The following is an 11,359-nucleotide window of genomic DNA, read 5'->3' as shown; positions in this document are numbered from 1 at the left end:
GGCATTTCTCATCGAATAGGTAATGCCTAGAAATCTTCAGCGACGAAACTATGGTTTTGATCTCTAAATCATGGGTAGGGTTATTCCACTCGTGAAGTTTAAGTTGGCGGGATGCATAAACTACCACCTTTCCTTCTTACATTAACACGCACCCAAGGCCATTTAGCGAGGCATCGCTAAACATGATGAAGTTCTTCCCTGACTCATGTTGGGTTAAAATTGGGTCATTCCCTGACTCAGGTTGGGTTAAAATTGGAGCTTGGATCAAATGGATTTTAAACTACTCGAAACTACTCTAATGCTTTTTACCCCACACAAATGGTACTTTTTCTAAATTAACTTGGTCATTAGGGCTACTATCATCGAAAAAACCCTTTACAAATCGACAATAATAGTCTGCAAGACCTAAACAATTATGTACTTCAGTTACACTCTCTTGTGATTTCCACTCAAGTATTGCTTGAATCTTCTAAAGATCAACTCAGATGTCGTATGCTGCTAAGACATGACCTAGGAATGAAACCTCAAATAATCAAAACTCTCATTACCCAAACATAGCAAACAAATAATGTTGTCAATGGGTCTACAAAACTATGAGGAGATATCGGTTATGCCCTTTCTCTAATCGTGAGTATACTAAAATATCATCCATGAAAACCACCATGAACTGGTCCAAGTACGGGTAGAAGACTATTTTCATAAGGTCCATGAATAATTTTGAGGTGTTGGTAAGTCCAAACAACATTACAAGGAACTCATGCTGGCAAAATATTGTTTTGAATATTGTTTTCCCTATATCTGCCTCCTTAAATTTCAATTTCTAGTACCCGGATCTCAGATCTATCTTGGAGAACACACACACTCCCTTAAGCTAATCAAAGAGGTCATCAATCTTAGAAGGGGATAACAGTTCTTGATGGTCAACTTGTTTAACTAATGGTAATCGATTCACAACCTCATCGATCCATCATTCTTCTTAGTGAAGAGAACAGACGCTCTCTTAGAAAAAAAATACTTGGTCGAATAAAACCTTTCTTTAAAAACTCTTGAAGGTGAACCTTCAAGTCCTTTAGTTCTGTCGGTGCTATGCAATAAGGAGCAATGGACACTGGAGTGGACCATAGTGTTACTTCTATACCAAACTCTAACTCTCGATCTGTTGGTAGTCCTATCAATTTCTCTGGAAAACATGTGGAAACTTTTTGACGGTTCAAATGTCCTCTAACATCGGAACTACAACTATGGTGTCAACTACATGTGCTAAAAAGGTTTAACAACCCTACTCTAACATCTTTTGTGCCTTCATGGCTAACAAAACCCTTGAATACTTGGGCTTCTCACCAAATATAATGATCTTGGTCTCATCTTTTTTCTTGAGTTTAAGTCGTCAAAGTTTACATCTCAAGCTCATATCGTGCTCAGATTACCAATCCATACCCAAAATCAAATCAAACTCTGTAAATGGAAGCTCCATAAGATCAACAAAAAATGTCTCACTTTGAATCTCAATGTGGCATCTACGAATAACCTTGTCCACTAGGACATATAACCCTAAAGGGATAGACACTTAGACACCTATTTAAAGATTATCAGTTGGGATGTTTCTCTCTTGAACTAGGTCATAACAAATATAGGAATGGGTGAATCCTTGATCGACTAGGGTGATAACCGGAATTGAAAATATTGTAAATGTACATGGGATCACATAAGCAACGTCGCTGTCCTCCTGGCTCAGACTGTATACCAACGGGATATAAAGTAGTTAATCATAGAAAAATCAAATTGTAATATTTGGACTCCTAATTCAATTCCGATTTATGGTAGTAATAAATAGTTCTGCTATGTTTCATATAATACATAAAACTATCTAATTTAAAATCAAATCAATCAATACTTAAAAACATGTTTAATTTTATAATATTTATTCATACAATTAATTATATCTAATAATAACTATAATTATAATTTATAAACATTTCTTACTAGTATACATGTCAGCTAGAAAAATTAGAACATGATAGGATATCATTATTGATACATGTAAATATTCCTCAATCAAATTTTAATATTTGGACTCTTAATTCAATTCCGATTTCTGGTAGTAACAAATAGTTCCTTGAACATTTCCTACGTGTGGAAATCATCACACGCTAAGTATACATTTAGTGAGGCATTCATAGAAATATTCAAGGCAATACTACACGTAAATGTAAACAATAATAATATTCAATTCATTATGACCACTTTACAAGTATTTTCAATCATGCTACTACTATAAACATGATATGAATCACATATAAATTTCTTACCAATATACTTTCCATTTAATCCATACGCTCATAATCTTATTCACCTAAATATCAATTAGTAACCAATAAATCAAAGCCCAAAATATATACCTATTAGGACCCCAAGTATACGAGTCAAATATAAACCAAACTGTTTACACATAATGTCATGCCCAACATATGCGCTAGGTATTCTTTAGTGCTAAACTAATATGCATTTGTTTCTAGACTCTATGCATGCCAACTATACCTTATCCCTCAATGAGTTACTTAAGTATATAGTCTATTTTCATTTCATCCATGGCAATGTATATCAATATAATTTAGCATTTGGGTAGTTCATACATGAATTAACATCCATGGAAATACATCATATATATACTTAATGATCAACGCATTTTATATTCAACTTTTGACATATTTAAAAAATGTAAAATATATGATAAATGACATAAATATCATGCCAATATAAACAAGGTAGACTCTTCGTAACTCTTCATAATGATGTATAAAACAACATGGATAATATTATGCATGCATTCCATTCATATTGACACTTTATATACATATCAAAATATAAGCCTCACTAGCTTTAACTTTATCATTTGCTTTTGATTTGGTTCGATCTCACAATTTATCACAATTTCATATTCTGCCAGTTTGTACTACCTTCAATGAAATATTAATATGTATTAGTTTACGTAGTTAAAAATTATTATGTTTATACCACTAGAAAATAGACTCGAATATAAATCTATCCACGTAAGGTACTTCTTCTAATTCTATTTGTACAATTTATAGTGAATTTTCAAAGTTTACTTACAAAAGTTATTTCGAACAGAATTTGACACCTTGTTTTCTGACTTATCCTTGATTAGAAAATTCGTATCTTTTTTGTATACTCCTCAAAATCAATAGCCTTTTGTTTTAAACAAAACTATACTACAAATATAATGGTACAAAAATATCCTTCAATCATTTCGGTAGAATGTATGGTAATTTTCTGAACTTACTGTTCATATCACAAATCTAGGCAAATTTGCATTTTTAGCTTATTCACTAATTCTATTAGATCACCAACTGTACATATATTCATAAATGACAAAGTCACACAACATTAGGAGTCACTTTTGACTAGAGCAACTCCTTCACTGACTCATCGTAAGCCAATGTTTATTCGACAACATAAGGTTTGGTTAAAACTCTAACTTAATTTAACCAAATCACCAATTTTCCCAAAACCTAGGGTTTGGCTAAAACCATTAGAAGCATTTTTAGGTGAATTTAAACATTAATCAAACTTGGAAATGATTCTACAACATCAATAACCTCAAAATCCATCATCAATCCATAAAACCCTAAGATCATAACAAACCCTAAAATTTATGAACTTATCATTCAAGAAAGATTATGATGTAATAATGCTATCAAATGATAGAGATATTTGAATATAACAATTTTATATTTCACGTTTTAATCCAAAAACCTAAGCAAAATGCTTGAAAATTAAAAATATTTTTTTTTCAGTTACCTTAGGAAGGCTCAGGACTCGAAGAAGAAAAGATTGAGAGGTTACATGAAATTTCGAAATAATTTCATGTTAATTTGTCATTTATTTAAGCTCAAATGAATTTAAAATTTATTTAATGGGAAATGACAAATTTATCCTTAATTGTTGAGTTAATCGATTGACGAATCGGACAAGAGGGAGTGAATTGGCTATAAATATTTTGGTGGAAGCTTTTGCTGAAAATAGAAAACAATTGCACAGTGATTTAGAGTGGTTCGACTTTCTCAACCAAAGTCTACGTCCACTACCTTAGCTATCCACACTAAGGATTTTCCAACAAATTCACTAATTTGTTCTTTCTTTTGAGGACAAAGAGTAACCTTACAACTCCCTCAATAATTATACCCCAAATTCTTGAGAACACTCTCTCCCAAAGAGAAATACACAAATTTGCAAACTTACAGAAAAACCTCATTAGGCAAGATGTTTGCACAATTTTAGAACAAAGAAAGAACACTCAAGACTAATACAATTGAGCATAATAAGTGTTCTTGAAAGCAAAAATGAATATTGAATGAAAATTGGCTTGAATTGCTCAAACTTGATGTTTAAAGCTTTCTCTTTGTTTCTCTCACAATTGTTGTTGATCAATGGCTCCTAAGCTTGTTTAAATAAACCTTTGATCACTTTTGAACGTTGCAGATCATTGGTGAGGCCAATAGAGTTGTTAGTGTGTGAAAACAATTAACTAAAACACTTTGGAGGGTGTGTGCAACGATGCATAGCCAATGTGCATCGGTACACTATGTGTAAAATTCATATATTTCGACCGTTATAATACTTAGTGCATTGATACATTAGGGGGTGCATCGATAATCAAATTGCATTTGATGTTTCAAAGAGCCTAGAGTGCATCGATGCATGGTCTGTGCATCAGTACAGAAAATGAATTTGATGTTTCAAATATTCAAGAACGCATCGATGCATGGCTTGTGCATCGGTACACAAAATGCATTCGATATGGGTGTGCATCGATGCATGAATATAGTGCATCGGTACATCACTTTGTAAATTTGATTTTTGGTTCGATTTTGGTTTGAAATACTTTTATGAAAATTGTTTCAAAAATATTTTAAGTTTAAAACACAATTTTACACTTTAGTAAGGATTGAAATTGACCTTTGAAATCTTTGGAGTAATATTTGTGATATTCGAATAATTAAATCGAGTATACTTTGAATAAAATCTTAAAATCCAATAAAACTTAATTTTTTATATCGAAACATCAAAATGTTTTCAACAATCTCACCCTTTTTGATATATAACAAAACATTTAAATAATTTTAAGATTTTCTTTTCTTTGAAAATCATTTTTGAAATGAATTTTGTAAAATTACTCCCCCTTACTATATTATCCCCCTTTTTGTTAAATCAAATAAACCGTTTCAAACAAGTTTTAAAAGATTTAGCCAATTGATTTTAAATAAAATATAGCTTAAGCTGCTAAGATCACAATCAAGAGAAAGGTTAGCCATTAGTTTTATAATTCAATATTCATAAACAATGTTTACGGTAAAATGGTCATAATGTAACTAATATGTAAATGATGCAAAGCTAATAAACATTAAGCTCAAAATGAAAATTCAAACCAAACCAATTATATATAAGCATTGAAGTTCAAATATCCAAAAATCCAAAACAATCCAAAACATCAAAATGTTTAATAATAAGTTCGAAATCCAATTCAAGAAAACTAAAGCAAGGCAAGGTTGAATCCATAAGAGGATCAAAAGGAGGAGGATAACGTGATCGCTTCTCAAGTGTGATCGCATCTAAACGATCATTCATATCCCATTGTTGAGCCCCAAAAGTAGTTAGATGGGACTCCATAGATGCAAACCTTAGATCAAACGACTCCAAAAATGATCGTAAATATGGAGGCATTTGATCATCTTGTTATTCTGGCTCGTCCTCGGGTGCTTCATCATCAAATCATCGATATCTTGCATAAGTTGTTGAAGATCTAGATCATCGTCAGCTACCAGTGTCGGAGGAGGTGGAGCTCGTGAGGAGCTAGCTTCCGGAGTTTTCTCAGAGGTTCAAACCCATTGATCAGTTTCCTTATCCTTTTTCCATCTTGATCTCTTTAAGGAAGTGAGATCGATTTGATTTTAAAGAGGGATGGGAATAGCAACTGAAACTTGAAGCCCTAGTTTGATAAAAATATTAGAAAGAAGACAACCGTAAACTAAACTTTCTACATTTTTAGAAGGTATGACGTTCTTCTCGAATTTTGTACGATTGGAAAGAACTAACGAACCTATCATATAATTCATCTCGACGACGACCGGGTTGAATGAAGCAAGAATTAAGAATGGTTAATTCAGGTTCGTTTGGATTTGGATTTTGTGGTGGAGGAAGAATAGGAGGTCAATTTTGACTCGATCGACTTGATGACGACCTAGGACGTTTAGGATTAGACATTGTTCAAGAATCAGAATGGGATAAGTAACCTGCAATTATGAAACACATGTATGCAACTTCAATCAATCCCAAAACTCAATTGAGTCCTCAATATTTCAAGGTTCTCTAAACTGAATCCTAATGGGAAAAGTTTTGAAAACCATTTTGGAAATCAATGTTTAAGAATTATAATATATATAGTTTTCATAATATAATACAATTAAATAAAAAAACAACACTTTAAATATTTTTTTATTTTGAAATTCAAAGAAAATTGTGAAAGACTGTGTGTTTTTGACGAAATTGGTTGTAAAATCTTGTTTAAAATTATCATATAATCAATGCCCAATGTATAGTTAAACCTAGAACTAATCAAAACTAATCCAAAGTTCAAAAATCAATAAAATAGAGATTTTTGAAATATTACCTTGAAAATTTGGATTTTGTGAGAATGTGATGTTGTTTGCACTTGATTAATGATAGTATCAGGATTTGGGTTGAAATGCAAGAGAAATCTGACTTAATTCGTTGGTTTTAAAGCAATTTTGAGAGTTGTGTCAGAGAAGGAGGCGACGGAAGAGTGTATAGGAGTTAGGGGTTTTGAAAGAATGAAGAAAATTAGGCATTTTAAACCCAAAACCCGATGAGGGTATCGATGCAGAGCAGGGTGCATCGATGTACATTCAAGGAATGCATCGGTGCATCTTCATGATGTATCGATGCACATTCAAGAGATGCATCGGTACATTGTCTAGTGTATCGATGCACAAAGCACAAAAATGTCAAAAATCCGTTTTAAACACTCAAAATGCTAAATTAATCATCTCTAGTGCTATTGGCAACTCATAGATCAAAAAATTAACAATGTTCAGTCAATCAAATATATCATTAAACATTATTTGAACATATAATTAATTTTCACCAAGAATCATAAACTCCCCCTAACTATTAGCAAATAATGCAATCAAAAGATTTATTTTTATAAGCATTTTTCAATCTTAATTAAAAGTTCTAAAAGGTATTTTAAACACTAAGTGAAGGTAGGTCTGTTAAACCTAATTCTCTCCTAAATGTTCAAAAATTTTATTTATCTAAAGGTTTTGCAAAAATATCCGCTAATTGATGCAAAGTATCAACATATTCTAGAACTATTTCTTCTTTAGCGACATGATCTCTAATGAAATGATGTCTAATTTCAATATGCTTAGTTCTAGAGTGTTGGATGGAATTTTTAGTGAGACAAATAGCACTAGTATTGTCACACTTGATAGGAATGGTACCTACTTCAATTCCATAATCTAAAAGTTGTTGTTTCATCCATAAAACTTGTGCATAACAGTTACCGACTGAAATGTATTCCGCTTCAGTGGTAGATAATGCAACATAATTTTGTTTCTTTGAAAACCATGAAATCAACATATTTCCTAGGAATTGACAAGTACCGGAGGTACTTTTCCTATCTATTTTGTATCCTCCATAATCCGCATCAGAGAAGGCATGCAAGCTAAAGCTAGAGTCTCTAGGATCCAAAGTCCTAAGCTAAGAGTGTCCTCAAGGTATCTAAAGATTCTCTTAACAGTTAGTAAATGTGATTCCTTGGGGCATGATTAAAATCTAGCACATAAGTAAACACTAAACATAATGTCTAATCTACTTGCGATAAGATAAAGCAAAGAGCCAATCATTGACCTATATAATTTAACATCCACCATTTACCTCCTTCATCTTTGTCAAGCTTTCTTGATGAGCTCATTAGAGTGGTATGATGTTTCCCATTTTCCAATCCAAACTTATTGAGCATATCCTTGACGTATTTTGCTTGATTGATGAAGATGCCATCTTTTCTTTGCTTGATTTGGAGTCCAAAGAAAATGAGAGATCCCCCATCATGCTTATCTCGAATTCACTCTGCATTAGCTTAGAGAATTCTTGGCAAAGAACATCATTAGTAGAACCAAATATTATATCATCAACATAAATTTGAACTACTAATAAATCTTTATCTTTATGCTTTACAAACAATGTAGTGTTAAAAGTCCCTTTTAAAAAACCTTTTTCAATTAAAAAATTTGACAATCTCTCATACCAAGCTCTAGGAGCTTGGTTTAAACCATAAATCCCATTTGTCAATTTAAAAACATGATCTGGAAATTTTAAATCTTCAAAACCAGGAGGTTGTTCCACATACACTTCTTCTTTTATAAAACTATTTAAAAATGCACTTTTAACATCCATTTTATATAATTTAAATTCATTGAAACATGCAAATGCTAACAACATATAATTGCTTCCATCCTAGCTACGGGAGCGTATTTTCATCATAGTCTATGCCCTCTTCTTGTGTATAGCCTTGAGCGACAAGTCTAGCCTTTTTCTTACTGTATTACCACTTTCATCAAGCTTATTCCTAAATACCCATCTAGTACCTACAATTTATTACTAGGCCTTTCAACTAATGTCCATACTTTACTTATCTCAAATTGATTTAACTCTTCTTACATAGTCATAATCCAATGTTCATCATTTAATGCTTCTTTAATATTCTTAGGCTCTATGCATGAGATAAATGCAACATAATTACATATAATTCTAAGAGAAGATCTAGTTGTTACCCCTTTAGATGGATCACCTATTATCTCACCATCCTTGACATAGTTGTATTCTCTTGGGTAAGAGACTTCCCTTTCTTTAATGGTTGGATTCTCGAGAACATCATGAGTTTCCTCATCTTTCATTTCTTCCTTTGATGATGGTTCTCCAATGTTATGTCTAACGTCATTTTTGTTTACAATACCTACATCATCATTCACACAAGAATCCTTCCTCGAAAGGGGATTATCATCGAAAATAACATGTATAGACTCTTCTACAACTAAAGTTCTTTTATTAAATACCTGATAAGATTTAGAATATAAGGAATAACCCAGAAAAATTCCTTCATCACTTTTAGCATCAAATTTGCCAAGATTTTCTTTACCGTTGTTTAAAACAAAACATTTACATCCAAAAGGATGAAAATAGCTAATGTTAGGCTTTTTATTTTTGAAAAGTTCATATGGAGTTTTCTTTAAAATAGGCCTAATCATTACTCGATTAATAACATAACAAGCGGTATTTGTGGCTTCCGCCCAAAAATATTTTGGCAAATTGTTTTCACAAAGCATGGTTCTAACCATTTCCTCTAAAGTTTGATTTTCCTCTAAAAAACTCCATTTTTTTAGGGGTTCTTGGTGCTGAAAAATTATGGCTAATACCATTAGAATTACAAAAATTAGTAAATCCAAGATTTTTCAAATTCAGTACCATGATCACTTGTAACTCTAGTTATGGAGTAACCTTTTTCATTTTGGATTACTTTTGAAAATGTGATGAATTTTTCTAATGCTTCATCTTTAGTACTTAAAAATAGAACCCAAGTATATCTAGAATAGTCATCTATCAATACAAAGCAATATTGTTTTCCACCCAAGCTAATAGTTCTAATTGGCCTAAAAAGATCTATATGGATCAATTGTAATATTCTACTAGTTGATACATCATTAATGGACTTAAAGGATGTTTTTTGATGTTTTACTTTAGCACAAGAATCACATATTTTATCTTTATCAAATTTTAGCTTTGGCAATCCTCTTACTAAATCTCCTTGAATGAGTCTTTGTAAAACACTCATGCTTGTATGTCCTAGTCTCCTATGCCATAACCAACTATCATGTTCATCCTTAGAAACTAGACAAAAACTAGTCATATTAATAAAATCTAAATGCACCATCTAAATATTTCCTATTCTATGACCAATAAGAATAATCTGATTATATGTAATGTCAATGACTTTACAACCATTTGTTTCGAATAAGACATTGTAACCTTTATCACAAAATTGACTAATACTCAAAAGATTATGCTTTAACCCATTCACATATAAAACAACTTTAATTTATATGGAAGAAGTATTACCTATTGTACCTATACATTTAATGTGACCTTTTGAATTATCACCAAAAGTCACCTCTCCTCCATTTTTGTCTTTAAGCTCGATGAACCGGCTTGTCTCCGGTCTTGTGTCTTGAGCATCCACTATCAAGGTACCATGAGTTGAACTTGTTTCTCGTTCCTTGTAGCAATGCTCCTTCCCCTACAAACATAGATTAATTTTTTATTTTTGGTACTCAATTTCTTTTCGGTTCATATTCATTAGTCTCCAAAATTCTAGTCCCCTTAGGTATCCATTTATGTAGGATATCCTTATCTTTAGTAGTAATGAGTTCTTTAGGAACCCATATACTTCCAATAATTTTTCTATTAGGGGTTCTTCGGGGACCTCTATGATTGTAGTTTTTAAAAGTTTTTTACAAAGTTGGATTTTGAACTTTCACCATTTTCAAAACGTTTTGTTCCAACTTTATTGAAAGAAGTTTTAAGATCATCAATTTTCTTTTGATGATTATCGTTAACCTTTGAAAGTAAATTATTCAAATTAGAATTTTTCTTTTTAAACTTATTTAGTTTGATTTGCAAATCTTTAATTTTATTTTCAATATCATTGTTGGTCTTGGATATGAGATTATTTTCATTTTTCAATTTTGAAATATCATTTTTGTATTTAAAAAAAAATTCTCATAATTCGTAGTCAACCCAGTATATTCCTCTAGTAACTCATCAAAAGAATAATCCTCAAAATTAGATGAGTTAGAGTTACCTGAGAGTTTTCCCTGATGGCCATCAATCACAAGTTTGCTACTTCTTGTTCCTCTTCATTGGAACCTTCATCATCGCTCCATGTAGCCACATGAGCCTTGTGTTTTTTCTTCGATTGACCCTTCTTCTTCAATTGTGGGCAATCGTATTTGACATGACCCGACTTTTTGCATTCGTAGCAAATGATTGGATCTTTCTCATTCGATTCAGTTTTAAAGCCTTCATTTCGTTTGAATTTTCTTTCTCAGTTGGACCTCAGCAATTTTCTGAACCATTTGGCAAATAATGCCATTTCCTCGTCATCGTCATCTTCATCCGAATCACTCTCATATTTTGTGGATTTGAGAGCAATTCAATAATTTTTCTTCTTTTCCATCTTTTTCTTTGGCTCATCCCTTTTATC

Source organism: Hibiscus syriacus, unplaced genomic scaffold, assembly GCF_006381635.1.
Source record: "Hibiscus syriacus cultivar Baekdansim isolate YM2019G1 unplaced genomic scaffold, ASM638163v2 tig00111458_pilon, whole genome shotgun sequence".
In the NCBI taxonomy this organism is placed as follows: domain Eukaryota; kingdom Viridiplantae; phylum Streptophyta; class Magnoliopsida; order Malvales; family Malvaceae; genus Hibiscus; species Hibiscus syriacus.
This window is presented reverse-complemented; position numbering follows the sequence as displayed.